The sequence below is a fragment of the Centruroides vittatus genome, unplaced genomic scaffold, assembly GCF_030686945.1.
Source record: "Centruroides vittatus isolate TY-2023 unplaced genomic scaffold, ASM3068694v2 contig_400, whole genome shotgun sequence".
In the NCBI taxonomy this organism is placed as follows: domain Eukaryota; kingdom Metazoa; phylum Arthropoda; class Arachnida; order Scorpiones; family Buthidae; genus Centruroides; species Centruroides vittatus.
Genome location: NW_027122215.1, coordinates 1,254,273 through 1,273,947, shown reverse-complemented (window position 1 = coordinate 1,273,947; position 19,675 = coordinate 1,254,273). Strand labels below are relative to the sequence as shown.

Here is a 19,675-nt window from a genome sequence, read left to right as displayed (position 1 = left end):
TAAAATATATGCTTATATTTTGATATTGTTTTTTAAATTTTAAGTAATATATATGTATTGATTCTTGATATAATATTAAGATTAGCATTGAAAAGTAATTAAGGATTTTAAATGGAAAAATAATAATGCATTTTGTAAAATAATATTAAAGCAGTGCATGAAATTCTATATTTAAAGTATAGATTTTCAATATAACCATTGATAAGTGTCTACTGATTTATTTTAAGATCAAATAAGAAATTAGCTTTATTATATTGATGTTAGTTTCTTGTTTCTGCAATGTAAACTCATTGTTGAATTTCTTTTTGTTTAGTGTTTTGAATTTTATAAATCTTCTTACTCGAGATGATTTTAAATGCAATTTAAAATAAACTTTGGCACCCGTATTATATATTATTATTATTTATATCGTGATGAATATAAATATATATTTTAACTAAATTTAACTTCTGCTGTTGTGTATATGTATATAAAATAATAGAAGTTACTTTTTTATATACTGTAAATGTCCATATAAATAAATTTTCTTAAATGATGTAATACAATGTCTGAGTTTTGAAATGTAGTAAAAAATAAGAGACTGATTTATGAGTAAAATGTAATAAAATTATTTGAAATTTTTATATGTATTTAGTATCAATTTTTTGTGATTTCTGGAAGGATATGTTTTATTAGTGATATACAAACTAGCAAGAACCTGTCGAAATCGGCGGTGTTATTCGATTATACAATATAAAATACAATCAATGAGTTCGTTTAAAATTTGGCTTTCTACACAAAATCATTGGTATGGCAAATGTTTTCCGGTCCATCTTGCAGGTGATTTGTGTCAATCTGTTCTCCGGTACCATGTGACGCCTCGCACTGATCCTGTCTCTTGATGGCTTCTTTCAATTTTGCATCTGGATCCCAGGGTGGCAAATTAGCATTCTTAAGGCTGATCAACTTCAGCTGGTGGGGCTTTGGATTAGCAGTGATGATAATGGCAGCTTGCCTGTTGGCAATCACCTTCTGAGTAAAACTCTGACCTATCAACAGTAGGATGTTCGAATGTACTCTTCTTTTTGTGGGTGGGTTTGTTGAGAAATCTATCTATAGGTACTAAGTAGAGAATTGGACAGTTATAATCATATTTTGGTTTCATAATAATGGTAAAATAAAACAAAGATTGGCATTAAAAGTTGGTACTGTATTCAATATTAACAAAACTAATTTATTTGAAAAACGTCTATTGTCTTTTTTAGTGTTGAAAAGTATATGCATTTATTTTACTAATACATACTTTTTTACTACATATTCTAAAAAATGAAAATAGTTTAGTTCGAGAATAAAAGTGATTCTTAATTTAATTTTATTATTATTTAAATAGATAGTGAAAGTGTTTAAATATAAATAACCTCAACTAGACATAAATTTACCAATAAATCAGCAAAAATAAAACAAAAATAAATGTTTTTTTTTCTGTTTTAAATGGTCATCCTCAGGTTTGAAGAATGCAGATATAAACAAATGCATTTTTTAAAAATAGAACAGGAATTTAAAAGTTGTATATGTCATGAAATATGCACATGTTTAAATTTATTAAATTTAAAAATAAATGATGCAAAAAGACTTTTAATTCACATGTAATTAGCAAAAAAATTAGTAATTCAGAATAGAGTTTGAGCAATGGATTGTTCTAATAGATAAAAAACTAAATTGCTAGATGGTGCACAAGTGTCTGACATGTTTGTCTTGTAGACTTAACATTATTTGCCATTCTTTTGTGCTTGAATCAGTGCAGTTTTTCCAAATCTCTCTTCAGTAACATCATTTACTTGGTAAGAGCTTTAATTTGATACCTGAACTGTGTTTTTAGCCCCAGCTGTTTTATTTACTCAAACTAAGTCAGACAAACTGAAATCCTCTTTTAATTAATATATAGATATGAAATTGAAAGATAGTTTAAATTATTTTATGGTAATTAATACTTCATTACCAAAATGTATTTTTTTTTACACATACTCCAATGTAAAATATATTTTACTTGGATAATCCTGATAGCAAAAATTATTGAAATAAGTTTTATTGTTTATGAAATATATGCTTTTGAATTAAAAATGGGAAACACATTGCATTTGTTCTTACACCTCAGAAACAATAAAGTTATATAAAGATATCTGAAAACACTAGCACATAAAAATTAAAGCCATTGCTAGAGAAATAAGGTATCATTTCCAATAGATTGTATTGTACTGTAATTACATAGCAGAGCCGACTATTTTTTAGAGGTTCTCTTTTGTTTCAGCATGCCAAAATTGTCTGTGAATGTTCCTCCGATGGCTGTATAAAGTTAAAATTACAACTAATAATACTAAAAATCAGGATGACAAATTACTGTTGAATTTAATTCATTAGTGATTTATTTTCCTGGTTTTTAATATTATATGAAAAATGCATTTCAATAAACTCTTATTAAACAAGAAAAAAAACTAATATTTATTTCTGATATTTAAATAGCTATAAAATAATAAAAATTTTGTTAGGTAAGGATATTTAGAAAATTACTTTTAGAAAAAATAATTTATCATAAAGTACCAAGAATAGAATTTGCTATTTATTTATTAATCTGTAACACTTTTAGATATTTATTTTCCACCCTTATTAATTTCATTGTTTTATCACTTATCTTATAAAGAACAATTAATGAACAATCTTCAGTTTTCAAAAACTGAAAATTAAAGTTTGTTGTAAACTGTTAATTGTCAAGTAATAGTTAGGCATTTGCTAGGTATTAAATAATAAAAAAAAATGATAATATATTGAAGATGGAGAAGTAATTTCCAAAAAATTTTAGATTAATAAACAAATTGATATTGTTACAATTTTAATTCAAGTTTCGATCAATCAGTTTTTATAGTGCAGAAACTTGTTTGTAATATTTTTAAAATAAGTTATGTATATTATCATTGTTTATACTAGAAAAAGCATATAAATATGCACGATAAATTGCTGAGACAAAAGATCTTGAAAAATGTTTTATCCAAACAAAATTTTGAATCCTAAAATTATTTAATTGCCTGTGCTTTAGATTATATGTCCTTTTTAGAGTGCAATTGTTTGTATCATGAGATATTTTACATTACACTCTAATTATAAATCTTTGCAATTATTATTAATGCTCTCTAAAATATATAATAATAAGTAAAAATATGATGTAGTTACCAGGGTAAAATCTAAATAAATAAGATTATTTTCCATTATGGATATGAGTACTTGAGTTTAGCATTTGATTTTTACTTATGAGCATTGCATATACATATATGTTTTAGTATTGTATACTATTTGTTTTAGTGTAAGTTTATATGCATTTCAGTAGTTCTCAAATTTTATTTTCTTTGTGAATGCTGTTTTTAATAAAAAAAATTATTGAGTAAAACAACTTCAGGTTTTATTAAAGTAAATATGAAAGTTTTCAATGTTTTGATTATGACTTTTTGCCAAAAACCATAAAATTTCTTGAAATAAACATTTATAAATTATAATCAAGACAACAAATTATTTCATCAGCAATATAGTTACTGATTAATCAGTAAGAATGATTATATGAAGTACAATAAAATTATAAATTTTACTATGCATACTTTTACTAAACTTTGTAATAAACATTTTTCCATTTTAATGACTCAATTTGTAATATTTAAATGTTATAAACTAACATATGTTATGAATAATAATTAAACAAGAATTATTTGGGATATAGTCAGTTTATGAATTAACTTTGTTTATTTTTTAACATATAGTGCATCGAAATGCTGCCTGAAACAATATTATCTGAATGAATAAAAAATTACAGTAGCATGTTTTTTTAACTATGGTCAATTAAATTTTTAGTACTATTTCCATTTTGTTGTCTTCTGTATTGTCAGTTCTATAAAATTGAATATGTTATATGTAATATAAAAACATAACGAATGTTAGATATTATTGATGACTTTTGTTTTTCTAATTATAGTGATGAACTTCTAATACAGTCATAGAATTTTTTTGTATCTTTGATATCATCAAAACTATTTGATAGCTGTTCATGATTTATTTTGATTAGTATATCCAATAACACTAATACACCAACAACCTTTGTGTCCAGCAATTAGTTTATTCTGCATAAACTCTTTGACTGTGGACAGAGAGTACATCGGTGTTCATTTCTGAGGGAGAGAAAGAACACAAATCATATATCAAAAGAAAGTAACTAGTTACAGCTCTGGCAATCCATGCAATGGAACAGGCAGTTGATGTATGTATGTACTGTACACTTAAAGTATGCCAAGATCATTAAGCCAATACAGAACCTACACCATTTGAGATTATTAGAACAAATCGAGATTTACAAATCCATTCTCAAGGGCACTTCAATAAATTATAAGGACAATGATACCATCTCTCTACCTGAAGATTGGATTTTGAAATACAGCAATAAAACTTGAACAATGGTTAACTCCTTAAAACTCCTTCCATCCCACATGTGTGTTAAAACTTTATTTTTCATTTATTGGATAGTACTTCATGTGCGATAAACTTGATATCTAATAACAATAATAATTTTGTAGATACTCAGCAATTTTGGTAGCATCATTCTCACATAATTGAAACATAAGTTCCATCATTTTTTAAATAATTTCACCTTGAAATATGCTTTGTAGTAATTTTTCCTGAAGCTTAATTATAACTTTTAACTTTGTATTTTATGTATTGGAATTCTGTAATTCAGTTCTATTAGATTGGAATTTTGATGATGTTTTGTTCTTAAAAGCCCGACAATGGCCAGTAAAGAAGGCAAAAAACATTTGGCAGAATAAACTAATTGCTTGACATGAAGTCTGTTGATGTAAATATTAATAATTTCTAATTTGGATATTAGAAATTATTAATATTTCAGATTTCTATTAAATTATGATTTTTCAAATTGAGAAATCATAATCTTTTAATTTGTAAATTATAATAATTCTGAAAATAAAGTTAAAACTGAATTTTAATATTAAAGTAATCTTCCAATAACAAAGCATTAATCAATGTAAATAAAACTCACAAACCTTATTGTGCTTTGCATTTAATTGCAATAACTGTTACTAATGTTTTCGGTCCACACCTAGGACGTTCCTCAGGTAGAATTCCTTAAAAAATTGAATCTTGCCAATGTTAGCATTGTCTTGGAATGCATATAAAACTCTGATTAATTCAAATTCCAATGTTTTCTTTTAACATTTTTCATTCATTGACTATCCAATAAGATGTGTCTGCATTGTTTGCTATAATAAGGTTTATGAGTTTTATTTACTATGATACGCTTCTTGTCTAGTTTTCTTAATGGCTTGTGAGTACTAAGATTGGCTTTACTTTACTGCTAGACTTATTACACCACCACAGGACATAAAATTAGACTTAGAAAAACACTATTTTATTTTCAGAATGCATTTCGGACATGGAGTCCCTCATCAGCTTTTTTGCTACAAAAGTTTGTAGCAAAAAAGCTGATGAGGGACTCCAGTAATAAGTCTAGCAGTAAAGTAAAGCCAATCTTAGTACTCACAAGCCAGTTTTATTTACGTTTTAATATTGATTTATAAAAAGTGTAGATATTTTAAAACAAATTTTTGATATGATACAAATTCTTAATATTCTTATAACTTGATGTAAATAAAAAAACTGAATAGTGAAAATTGAAATACTGTATAAAACTTGCATTGAAATAGGATAAACTTATTTATATATATATCTCATTCTTTATAATTAAATTTGTCATTGAATATTGAGCATCAGTCTTAGCTACTTTAATCATCTTGAATTCATTTTGTTTAAACAAAATTAAAAAAGGAACAAGTCTTACATGTTAAAATAGAAATTTCTACATTTCTGTAAATTTCAGGTTGGAAGGAAGATAAAGATAATCATTGGAGATTTGTTAAATATAATATTGTAAATATGTTTCTAACCCATTAACTCGTGTGTATTCTGAGAAATTCTGTGCTGCATAACATATTTTTTTCCATTGTCTAAGCCAGGGATGGGAACCTTTTTCTATGTAAGGGCCACATTTTATAGTAGCAGCAATATACAATGTTGTTTTGCTGCTATGCAAATCATCCTGTTTGTTTATTGCAGAGATGTTATGCTGACATCTATAATTATTTAAAAGTACAAATTAGCAATTTAGATGTTAAAAAAAGTTACTTACTTTAATACAAATGAAAATTAATGAGAAATATGAGTTTTTTTCATTAATTTTCATTTTGGGTAGGCAAGTAACTGTAATTGTACTTTCTATATCATTTTTAATTTCTTTAATTGCAGCTATATGCTTAGTCTTTTCAAGTAAAATTCCTTTCTTTCATTTTGAAGGTTGAGAAAAAGCTATCAGTGTGGACTGGTTGAAAACTACATGTTAAAATTACATCAGGTGTTATTGACTGAAAGAGAAAAAATTACACTTCAGTTAATGAAAGTTGTTTTTTAATTATATGTTTTTATTTAAAACATTTAAAAACTGTAAGAATTTTCAATTGAAACATACCAATTAATTGATTCTCTGAGGAGAAAAATCCAAGAAATTCCTTTGGCTTTTTCTCCTATGTGTTATGTAAATATTTGCCACTCGGGTGATCATGATTGCACTTTGGGTCTATAAGGAATAACATACTTTTTTTCAGATATAAACAAACTTCCTGTTAGGGTAACCTGCATTTCATGAAATTATTTTTATGATATAGAGTTTATTATTTAAAAGTGCTTGAGAGGAAGAAATAAATTCATATATATATATATATATATATATGAATTTAATATATATATATATATATATATATATATATATATATATATGAGGTGGTAAGATTTATTGGGAAAGATTTGTAAGAGTGGTGGAATTTATGAAATGCACTAAACTGTAATTTCTGTTTTCCATGCATAATATTAATATTAATGAATAAGATTTTACTATTTTCAGCCTCATACTTAACAATAAATTTAATAGACAGGTCGGTATTATTTATGAAAGTTATAAACTCCCAGAACTCATGATCTGAACTTATGTAATGAGAGCATTATCTATATAAGAGGGCAAGCATAATATAAGAGGATTAAAGTCATTATCATCATAAAATAAGCAAAGCACATGAAACCAATCTCCAGCACAATTTGAGTAGTTGAATATTGAATTATCATCAGACTTCTGTTCAAACATATCGGAATTTATCTAACAAGTAAGATAGACAACAGTGGGACCACATTGAGAGACCTTGTTGTTAAAATATTTTATTGCTAAATACTAAGAAATTATTACTGATTATTAATTTCATGATTTTCATAATTAAAAGTGTTAATGTATTAAATGGATATTGGATGGATTGGATCGAATTTGAAAATCTTTGCTAAGTAACTTTGGTTGGAAGTAAATTTTTGGACAATAGTGTTCCCTCAAAAATTGTAAATTGAAGGGAACAAAGAAACATCAATTTAAAAGAATTTATAAGAATCTATACTGTTGTTATACAGTATATTTTAGACTTTTATCTTTGCATCCAAAATAGATGAGCAAACAGGTGTGTACCCATCCAGAATCTGCCAGAAAAAACGAAGAGAGTGCACTCAACATTATAGATGGGATGAGTATGCTTATTGACCAATGGCATAAGAGGCCATTGATGATATTTTGGAATGATGGAAATATATGATCTATTAAAAATGTTTAACATAAAAAACTTTTTTTTTTCTTTTTTTGAATTAAGTTTCAGTTAAGAATATATAATATATAACTTTGTAAATTGCTGTCCTAGTACAAGTAATTTTTTCTGCCTGAAATATGTAACTATTTTAGCAATTTATGCAGGATAATTAAAGTGATATATTAATAATGTTTATCAATTTTTATTAGTTTTATTTTTACACACTATATTTGTATTAAATTAAAACAATTTTATTGAAAACAAAAGAATATATACAATAGTCCCCACTGAACTTAAACACACCTTCCATACATTTCGGCATGCTTTGACTAGGTGTTCACATTCATCTGTCGTTATGGAATTATAGTTAGGATGGAAACTTTTAGTCCTTCAACTGACCGAGGGCATGTTTTTCGCAGATGTCTCCATAATGTTCCATACGTTCTCAATTGGTGAAAGATCTGGGCTGTTGGAATGCCAAGGAAGAACTTCTGTGTTCTATTCTGCAAGCCACTGTTTTGTTTTTCTGCTTGTATGACATGTGGCCCCATCTTGCTGAAAAATGCAGATTCTATTTGGATATAACTTTGCTATGACGGAAGTAAATACTGTTGTAGAATGTTAATGTATTGCTCTGAAGCAAGTGTTCCATCAACAAATGTCAACTGATCTATACCACTGGTACTCAAACATCCCTAAACCATTAAACTTCACTGAGCGGTATAACAACAATGGCTCATTAGCTTGACTGGCAGATTGAATGACAAGTTTGCTTTTGTCTGTTGCTGATAATTCAAAGTTTGATTTATCAGATCACAGAATTTCATGCCACTTTTGTTGAGAGTAGGAAAGATGTTCTTTGGCTTACTTTACCCATTTCTTCTTTTGATGTGCTGTTAGCAAAGGTTTTTCACATGCTTGCATAGAACTGGAAATGCATTTCTTGCAGTCTCCTGTGTGTTGTTGAAACAGATACAGTCTTTCTAGTTGTATCATTCCATATTATAGTTACATTCAATATCTGTGGCATGGTGGTTGTTTTTTATGATTCTTTTAAAATTCCTATCATCAACTTTTGAAGTTTTTCTCTGATGTCCAGCAGCTTTGTTAGGTATAACATGGCTGTGGTTAGTGTAATAAACAATAATCTGGTGCACTGTTGTCTTGCTTAGCATTAGCTCTTTTTTAATAGCTCTCTCAGACATGCCACGACTTTGTTTAGCAATGATAGCATTTCTTAAATCTTTGGAAACAGCTTTTTCACTGGTCTTGGTAGACAAAATGCAAAGGTTCGTAAATAAAACTAAAAAAGCATCTTATATCATTCACAGGATTACTGCAGGTTAAAGTGAGGCTAAAATAATCAGTTCTTTCAGAAATACTGCAATTGTAACATTATTTAAATACAAATTATCGGCTGATCTATGTTCATTGACATGGGTGATGCAGCGGTCTTTGTTTTTTGATGCCTGTGACTCGAGTTTGACTGATTCAATTTTGTTAAACTTGCAAGATTTGAAGTTGATATTTATCAAAAATAAAGATAACAGTAATTTATTTGTTTTAAATTATGTAAAACATTCATGCAATGAATCAAAGCTACTTTTTTTTAAACCTATTTATTGGATGACATGTTAACCGCGGTCTGGTCTAAGTTCAGTGGTGACTACTGTATACATACATATATATTACTTTCATAATTTGACGAAGTTTTAGTCTTTGGAAATTTATCTTGTAAATTTTTAATTTTGCAAAATTATAATGGTTAAAAATAGAATAATTACTATTTAAAAAGTATTTTTAAGTAAATTAATATATAAATAAACTGTCACAATAAAAATTTAAGACAAATTTAAATTACATAATATACAAGGGCAATTTGACTTCTGTTCAGAATTCAGTAATTATGGAATGGTAAATGTTACATAGTCCCAATTTATGTTTTTTTCTCTAGGTACACTGAGACTTCTCCCATTGTTTTGGCAACGATGTTATACCTGCAGAATAGTCTTTGGCTGGTGTTGGAACCACTTCATGATGAACTCTGATTTCAGAGAGTTTGTCATGCTAAAATCAAGAGAGATTTCAGAGTTATGGATGTCTTTCCTATTTCCTAAAGTGTCTTTCAAAGGACCAAACAGGTAATAATCACAGAGTGACAGATCTGGACTGTAGGACACATGATCCAAAATTCTCCAACGAAGGCCATTGATTACTTTCACCATGCTCAGGGCTGTGCTCTGACACCAGCAAAAGTCTTCAATTTTGCAGGCATAATATTGTTGCTAGAATAATGTGAGAAATGTCAACATATGGAGGGAAAGTATCTAGAGAAAAAAACATAAATTGGGATTTTATAACATACAATTCTGTAACATTACTGAAATTCTGAACCCTAGTATAAAATGTTAGAGAAGTAAAAAAGTGGGTGGCTAGATTGTGTTTCTTCTTCACATGTGCAGTACATCACTTCAACACCCCAGTTGACACAGCCTTAGCTGTGTCAACTGGGGTGTTGAAGTGTCAACTGGGGTGTTGTACTCAGTGACAACTTGCATGTGACATATTGGAGTCCTGGATATATGTGTTGTGCATGTGTTTTGCCTGGTGCCATATTTGTGATGTTCTCCTTTTAACCTCACCTGATACATGACAGAGTAACCAAACTTTAAATGGGAGAAAGTGTAAACTTTGAGTGGTTCACCAAATAAAGAGATACAGAGTAGTTAAATTTTACAACAGAATAAAACGAATTCGACAATTACAAAAAGAAAAAAAAAAAAAAATTACCACATAGCACTTAGAAGTGATGCTATGCAATGGTCAATAAAAATATCATAAAATGTTTATTTTTAGTTAGTACAATGATACACTGACCAAGTGTCATAGTTTGTTTTAATATACAATGGTGCCTCATATAACGTACTTAATCCGTTCCAGGTGCACATCCGTTAAGTGAAACGTCCGTTATACGAAACGCATTTTCCCATAGAAATACATGTTAAAACATCTAATTCGTTCCGCAGCATAAAATAACTGTACTGTATCATAAAAAAAATGAACATGGGGTGCGTTCTTTTATTTCTCCGCGTAACTCTGCGCGAGCGACATTCGTTTAAAAATTCCTGAGGAACGCGTTCCTAAATTCCAGTGGGAGTGCGCGCCGTCGAACAGCAAAAACGGCCGCTTGTCAGTGGCGTAGCGTGGGAGGAAAATTTCTCCGCCCCTTATTTAGGTATTTTTTACAAGATATTATTATTTTTTGTAAAATTTTGCCGTCTCCTATAAGTGCCGCCCGGGGCGGGCCGCCACTGCCGCTTGTAGCAGTAGTTTACGGTGGAAAGCAACATGGCGTCCTCCATGGCTCAGATAGTTTTGTTTCCGGGTCCATTATGTGGTTTTATGAATGAAAATTTAGAAATTGTGAAAGCGCGAGTTAGCGCACGCGGTGATGTAAGTGTCTTCATGAATTTTTTTCAAATGGTAGCTGGCGTTCTATTTTCTTTTTTTTTTTTTCTATTTTTAATTTTATGTTGAAACAGTCAAATTGCTGTGTTTTGCCTGTATGTCGTGCCAGTTGTAGATAGCAGTTGAATGGGTTCATGTCATAGTAATGTAAAGTTTACTGTATTTGTGATTGCTTGCAGTTCATGTTGTTAAGCATTTTATGTATGTTTATATGTGAGTATGTATTGGAGTACACTGAAACTTTGATGTCATGAAGATGAGGTTAATCAGAATAATGACTTCTGACTATGCTACCCAGTTTTTATCAAAAGGCATATTACATTTGGAATCATCATATGCTTAGATCTTTGTGTAGCTAGAAAGTGTTTCTTGTTTGTTAGTGTAAGGCAGGGGTCAGCAATCTTTTTTCATAAAGAGCCATTTTAAGAATTACAAGGGCTGTTCGGAAAGTTTGCGGCCTCAAATAGAACAACAAACAAAATAATGTTAAAACTTTTTTTATTTTTCAATATATAGTTTCCTTTATTAGCAATGCACTTATTCCATCGATGTTCTAGCTTTTTTATGCCATCACAATAGGTCGATTTGTCAAGGTGTGCAAAATACTCATTCACTTCAGAGATGACTTTGTCATTTGAGTGGAACCTCTTTCCAGCCAAAAATTTTTTTAGGTTTGGAAAAAGGTGGAAGTCACTGGGGGCCAAATCAGGTGAGTACGGTGGATGTGGAACTAATTGGAAGCGAAGTTTGTTTATCTTTTGTTCGGAGATTCTGGCGGAATATGCAGGTGCATTATCGTGGTGGAACGGAACCCTTTTTCTTCTTCAAGTGTTGCCTCTTTTCTTCGATTTCTTTCTTCAGTTTTTCCAAAAGTTCACAGTAATAGACAGCATTGATGGTCTTTCCTCTTTCTAGGTAGTCAATAAAGATGATGCCTTTAGCATCCCAAAAAACCGAAGCTATCACTTTCCCTGCTGATGGAACTGTTTTTGCCTTCTTTGGTGGTGGCGAACTGTGGTGTTTCCACTGCTTCGACTGTTCTTTTGTTTCAGGAGTGTAGTAATGGATCCACATTTCATCAGTAGTCACAAACCAATGCAAGAAATCCTGTGGATTTTTCTGATAGAAGTCCAAACACTCCTTTGACATCAAAGTGCGAACACAATTTTGCTCGGCGGTCAGCAGATGCAGCAACAAACTTGCTGAGACCTTCGTCATACCCAAATTTTCGGTTAAGATGTGGTGCACTCGGTCGACAGAGATGCCTGTTGTCTCAGCTATCTCATGCGTTTTCAAACGGTGATCTGCTAACACAAAATTGTGAACTTTGTTGATATTTTCTTCAGTGACAGCAGTTGACGGCCGTCCGCTGCAAGGGTCATCTTCCACACTCTCTCTGCCAGATTTAAAAAAGGCTGTCCATTTTTTCACAGTGTTGTACGAAGGAGCAGACTCTTCCAAAACTTCATCCATGTCACCTTTGATTTGAGATGGAGTCAACCCTTTTTTCGTCAGGTATTTTATGACCGCACGAGTCTCCATCTTCTCCATTTTTGACAAAGCACTTGCACACTAACTATCTGCTAAGCGGTCGTGGCAAAACTTTATTACAAATCAAGAGGAAATTGGTATTGTATCTTTAGCAAAGATGTCCGAATAATTCCCGCCAAAAATTAAATTGATCGCAGCGCCACATATAGGCAAGGCCGTGGAACTTTCCGAACAGCCCTTGTATATTTACCAAAATAATACTTACAGAGCCGCAAGTCAGCAACTTGAATTATGAAATATACATTTTTGAAAATTGAGCCAAAAAAATATATATATATATATATTTTTTTTTTTTGTTAAAATGGGTTTATTTGTGCTTTGCTTAAAGATGCTGTAATAAAATACACTGCAATTCAATTATTTATTATCAATGTTACAATAGTCATAATTATAAAATATAATTATTAATTTAAAGTAAAAAATAAGTGATTTTAAACATCTTTACATATAAATTAACATTTTTCTTTGGTCAAACAGTATGCTGGGATTTCAAATATTTTAAAATATATTTAACTTGTATGAATAATAAAATTAAAATAGAAAATTTCATAAAAAAATAAAAACAATACAGTCAAACCTGTTTTTATGCGCTCTTTTTATGTGCGATTTTTATTTGTGCGATTTTTTTAATGCGAATTTTTAATTTGTGCGGTATAGTTGGCGACTAGTCTCGTGCGATTCGTCATGTCTCATGTTGACTTATTATAGCTAAATAAACTTATTATAGCATAAATGCACTTATTATAGTAATATTATTGCATGAATATGCGAAAAATGAAATAATTTACTTTTTAAGTCAACAAAACACCACCTGGACAAAAATATGTAAAACAGACGATAGACCAGACGATGCAGTCAAGTGCTGACATCTGTTGTCAATAAATTCTATTTCGTACGGTTTTGAGTTATTTTCTATGTGAGACTTCTTTTATGCGGTCCCTATTGACCGCATAAAAAAAATATTTTTTTAATTGTGTTGCGAAAACTATTTTTTACAGCCATTCGTGAAGTTTCGTGCAAATTTTTTTTTAATGCGTCTTTTTTAATGCGGTCCCTATCCCCCGCATAAAAACAGGTTTGACTGTATATAGTTTCTAATGAGATTTTTGTTGCCAAATTTCTCGAGAAAGTTTTTCAAAATTCAGTAAATACGACATTACTTTCATTTTCAAACAAGACTGCAGACTCACACCGTTCAGCTGATTTCTTAGTTTATTTTTAATAAAATTCATGTTCGAAAATGTCTGTTCACAAAAATATAGTTGATCCGAAAATCGACAGAAGTCCAAATGCATAAGTTTTTAATTGAATGTAAGTATCAGGCAAACTGTTCCAAGTGTCAAAACCAACTCTTGATCTTGCCTTTTAAGATTTTCCATCTCAGACCATTTATGTTGTGCAGAAAAAGTAGATTTCTGTCTTTAAATTTTCTAATTCACTTTTAAGATTTACAAATTTTGAACTTCACATTTCCTTGATTTTTAAATCTGCTAGTTCTAGTTGAAAAACTGCTTGATCAATATTACTAAAAAGTGAAATATTCAAATCAATAGAATTGATTTCGAATGGTCTCAATAAAAACGATAAGGTTGCCTTTTTCTTTCTAAACTCTTTAAATCTCTCACCAAATTCCAATTTCATATTTACCACCATTTGTACAAAATATTTAAATCTATTGAAATATGATCCTGTTGATATTTCTTCAACATAGGAAAATGTAGCAATGTACTATTTTCTGCAGTAACAAACATAACTTTTGTTCAAAAGCAAGTACGTCTTCTAAAAGCAAAATAGCTGTATTTCCCTTCCCTTGCAGTTTCTTGTTCAGTGGGTTTAAAGGTGAGGTCATGTCTGTCATAAAATAAAATTTATGTAACCAATTGTGATTATTGAGCTCAATGTATTCAAGATCTTTTTGGTTTAAAAATAATTTTATTTCTTCAATGCAAGCAGAAAATTGCATTAACACTGCTCCTCTGGAAAGCCACCTTACTTTATTGTCTAAAAGAAGATCAGAATATTGGCCATTGACTTTGTTAAGAAGTTCACAAAATTACTGACGATATAGTGGTCTTGCCATTATTTTGTTCACAATTTGTACAACCGGGTCCACAACTAATGTCATTTCCTTTGGAAAACTTTGCTAATGAAGTGCCTCTTGATGGATTATGCAGTGAAAAGGAAAAACGTCATGTATAGTTTGTTTTTTAAATGTAGAAACGAAACATTTCTTTTCACCTTTTATACTTGGTGTTCCATCGGTTGCAATTGATACTATTTTATTAATATCAATATTTTTATTTTTCAAACAATTGTTAACAGAAGATTCTATATCCTTACCTCGAGTTTGTCCTGTAAGTGGCAGTATATCGAGTAACTCTTCTTGAGGTCCATCAGAGTTAACGTATCTACAAATAAGTACAACCTGTGCAATAACATATATACAATAAATGTAAAATTAAAAAAATGTATTAAAATAGTGAGAGCTTTTTTTGTTTGTAACAAACTTTTTGGTGGGGGTCGTCGATGTGAGGTTTTGAAAATTTGTAGGGGGTTGATGATCAAAAAACATTTGGCAAACTCTGATCTAACATAAGTTTGCAAGCCATCTGTGTCAGACTATATTAATTTACATCAAATTTTTTGACTAGAGATAGGTAGTTAGGCCACCATTTCATGATAAATTTAATTATAAGTAAATAAATTTTTAATTTAGAATGTTCTGGAAGGAAAAAATCAGCCTGGAGTTGGACTCAAATCTACAAGTCCTGCTTACTGTCTCAGATGCATTGTCAGTAATGCTACATGGATCTCTATCTGATATTCCTCCTGAACTATTATATTAATTAATTTAAATAATACCATACTGGCTGTTCATGGTACCAATTGGGTACAACTTTAGGTCCCATGGCCCTTCATGACTCTCAGCCAGCTATGGTGTATATAATAATTAATGTTAATAAAAAATTGGGTTAATGGATTTATTGTTTTATATATATAAAACAATAAATCCATTAATCCAATTTTTGATTAACATTAAACAATATCCCAGATTATTGTACTACGTTAAGGCTAATTTAATAATTAGATACAAAATGATTTGACTGGAGGTAGGCAATTAGGCTACCAAGTAGCTGGCTAAGAGCCATGCCTATCTCTACTCAAATTCTTTATATCTAATTATTAATATAACCCAATAATCTGGCAGATTGGCATTAATTAAAGATTAGATTAATCAATTTATTTCTACCATGCTTCAGCATGAAGAATATTTTGGTTACCTAAAATTGCAGTTTAATTTTGGTCATTAATAATGGAAATGATTTTTGTATGGTTTTATTCCAATTTTAAAGATTTTCTCCTGAAAGGAGTTAGTTAGAGGACTAGCATGACTCTCTTGCTAACAGGAAAAGTATGATGTACAGGGCTTGCTAACAAAAAAAGTATAATGTACTGTACCTCTGTACATTATACTTTTTTGTTAGCAAGCCCTGTTAGCAAGCCCAAGAGGCAAGGCACTATTAATTTGAGGTGGAGAGCACATATTTTAAATTAAATAACTTTTTAAAATATGATTAAAAATCATAGCCTGGCATTGTGATGATATCACAATAAATAATTGCTCGTGTAGATTATTACTTTTGTTATAATATATGATTTTAGTAATTTGCATGATTTACAAGAAGATTGATTTAATTAAATAAATGAATAAGTGAAAAATAGTCAGTGATCAACTCAGGTGAACTTACTTCTCTTTATTTGAGTAAGATTTCATAAAGTTTAAACAATTAATCTAAAAGTAATATAATAGCTATAAATTGATAAATTTTGAGCAGAAATATTTACTTTGGAGTATACTATTCTTATGTTATTTAGTTCTGTTTGTTACATTGCTTGATGATGTTGTTACTGCATGTTAAATCACAAGATCAATCACAAAAATGTTTTATTAAACCGTAATTATAGATTATAATTTCATTCAAATTTGAGAAACTACACAGAAGAAAAATGACTGAAGAAAAAGGAATATGATTTCTCTATTACTAAAGAAAATTTTAATGAATAGATTCTATTAAAATTTTACAAATTTTAGTAGAAATTATTCATTGAAAATTTCTTTCAAGATTGGTTCCAGTTTGATTTTTTTTTGGATTTATTTTCATTGGCACTTAGGATGTTGAATTTTTTAATATTTTTTTCAAGGCATTTCTTGAAGGTGCTGTTTTGTTGCCCTATTGTCCTTTTTCTCTTGCTGCAAGAGAAAAAGGACAATAGGGCAAAATCCCAAGCAAATCCTGAGATGGAATCTCAGGATTTGCTTGGGCAATCCTTCCTTGCTCATTCTTAGCATATTATCAATCAATTTCTATCCTTTATACAAAGCTGTAAGCAGCCATTTTTAATAATTTATTGAATTATGAATTTTAATATTTGTCAAAAGATTAATTAAGCCAAATGTTGTGTTAATGAATTTTTATCAACTTCTAACTTCCTTTCAACTATAACATATCTTCCTGAAATTGCTACTCATCCAAGGAAGTTTTTGTTAAAATTTAAGATTGGATGACAGTTGGGAACCACATTGGTGTATCAATACCTGACCAAATTTGGTCAGGTATTGATTCACTGATGAAAGGAAGAATATAAAAGAGAAACAACAAGAGGGAAGGAGGTTTACTCTCTCATCTGTCTAAAGGGTTCTCTCTTGTTCACCTCAGAGAGTTCCCATGTCTCTCAGTCTTTCCTAATTCACCTCAGAAAGTTCCCTTATTTGTCTCATTTGTCAGAGGATTGTATAGTGCTCTCTTTTTGTGAAGGATTACCTTCGAGGTGTTATAAGAGCGTTTTGCATCAATCAAGACTAAGATCTTCAATAAAGACTAAGATAGGTCAGCTATCAAGGATCATATTCATTTGGATGTCAGGTATCATCTTGCACTAGCAATTGTAAGTCTCCAAATTTGGAAAATATTACAAAATTTCCTATGAATGAACTGAAAAGTGTCCTCCTTCCTTTGTTTCCTTTGTACACCAGTAGGAAATAACAATTCTTGTGGCAGAGTCAACCTTTATCTGGAGGCTACTTCCCTGCCTTGGCATGCAAAACATTACAAATTATCCTCTTATGGCAGCAAAATCACTTATAAAAATTATACATTTAATAAAATTTACTACCAGGACAACAATTATAAATTTGAAAAAAAAATTACAAAATTTCCTATGGACAAACTCTAAAAGTGTCCCGGCAGTAAATTTTATTAAATGCATAATTTTTATAAGTGATTTTGCTGCCACAAGAGGATAAGTTGTAACGTTTTGCATGCTGAGGTGTGAAGTAGCCTCCTGGTAAAGATTGACTCTTCCACAAGAATTGTTATTTCCTGCTGGTGTATGAAGGGACGAAGGAAGAAGGACACTTTTAGAGTTTGTCCATAGGAAAGTTTGTAATTTTTTCCAAATTTATAATTGTTGTTCCAGAAGTAAATTTTAATAAATGTAATTCTCTCTCTTCAACTTGCTTATGTGCAACTTTGGTGAATGATTGTCAATAGATCTATCAGTTTGTTATTTTCTTGTTTAATTTAAATGTGAAATGATTATTTAATGTTTAAATAAATCTTTTCATTATTATCTAATACCATATTGAGTGATTTACTTCCATGTTGCCTCTTAAATTCCTCTTCCATTCACTTACCTTGAGTTCCTGTACAAGACTGCTTGCTGGTAAAATCCCCATATGTTGTGCTTGTAAGGTTTGGTATCCATATCTTAGAGAAAGAAGGTTTATGTGAACTGATAATCGTAAGTGGTATCAGAACATCCTGATGTTATTCCAAATATAATTACTTACATTTAGCAATCATTTATATTTCTTCATCCTGAAATAGGGAAGGTGAGTCAGTCTTCCTACACCTTACAAAGTTAATTCATTCTTATCTTTTTTTCAATTCTTCATTAATTTTTGTTTGATAAATTTCTTTATTAGTAATCTTATGGACCATTTGTTTCCAAATGTGTATCTTAAATACCATATTTATTTGCATATAAGATGAGATTTTTATTCATTTCTCACTGCTTCAAAAACCTAGGTTGTCCTATACATGCAAGCGAAGGATTCTTTACGTTTTTACAGTAATTTCTGTGAACCATATATACTTCATGTTGTCATTATAGGTGTACAGTACAGTCTATTTAGCATAAGTTGGCACCTACTGTAAACAAATTAAGACATGCTTTCCTTTGTTTATTGGTTTAATCCTATGTCCATTAGTTAAAAACCGCATTGCATCTTATTCGTTCGCAGAAAATAATTTCTAGTTATTTATAAAGACATTAATGAAATACAGGTCACTTAGCAATAATTATAAATGTAGTTATTTTACATTAGTTAAATTGTTATTTTTAATAAATATTAGCATATTCTGAATCATTAAAAATAAACTTTTTCTGGTCATGTGCATTATAATGTTTTGGTTTTGTTTTCCATTCATCACGTATTAAGGCAAACAACCATGTTTGTCTTAATACGTGCATTTGATAATATTTTAGTTGTGATTAAATGAAATAAAATTAGAACTGTATTAATAAATCTAATTTTCTTTATTTTGATTTCTGAAGTCACACCTCATCCTATATGTGAGATCGTCTTACACCAAGTAAATATGGTATTTGTTTCAAAGGAAGATAACTTATTTGAATTGTTCGTTTATATTTTCCTATTCTATATAAAAAATACTAGTTCAAACAAATAAAATATAGAGCTTTATTTTTGTCTTATATGAATAATGGCTATATTTTCCAATGTATTATTTAATGTATAGGAAAACATAGATTACATTAAGCATTAAGATTTGATTGTTGAACTATTTTTAGAAATGTTTAATATTTAATAATTATGGATAAATATACAAAGTAATTTTTTGATGATGTTTCAATTATTTATAGATCAACTGTGA

The 19,675-nt window shown here is 29.7% G+C and overlaps 1 protein-coding gene and 1 long non-coding RNA gene across 3 annotated transcripts in view; one reads left to right on the top strand and one right to left on the bottom strand.

The window, feature by feature from the left end:
* The window catches only part of LOC136976413 (uncharacterized), a 198,639-nt gene that overhangs the window by 7,972 nt on the left and 170,992 nt on the right, over nt 1–19,675 (bottom strand). The window lies entirely within an intron of this gene.
* The window catches only part of LOC136976395 (TP53-binding protein 1-like), a 112,051-nt gene that overhangs the window by 542 nt on the left and 91,834 nt on the right, over nt 1–19,675 (top strand). The gene's annotated exons all lie outside the window — the stretch shown is intronic.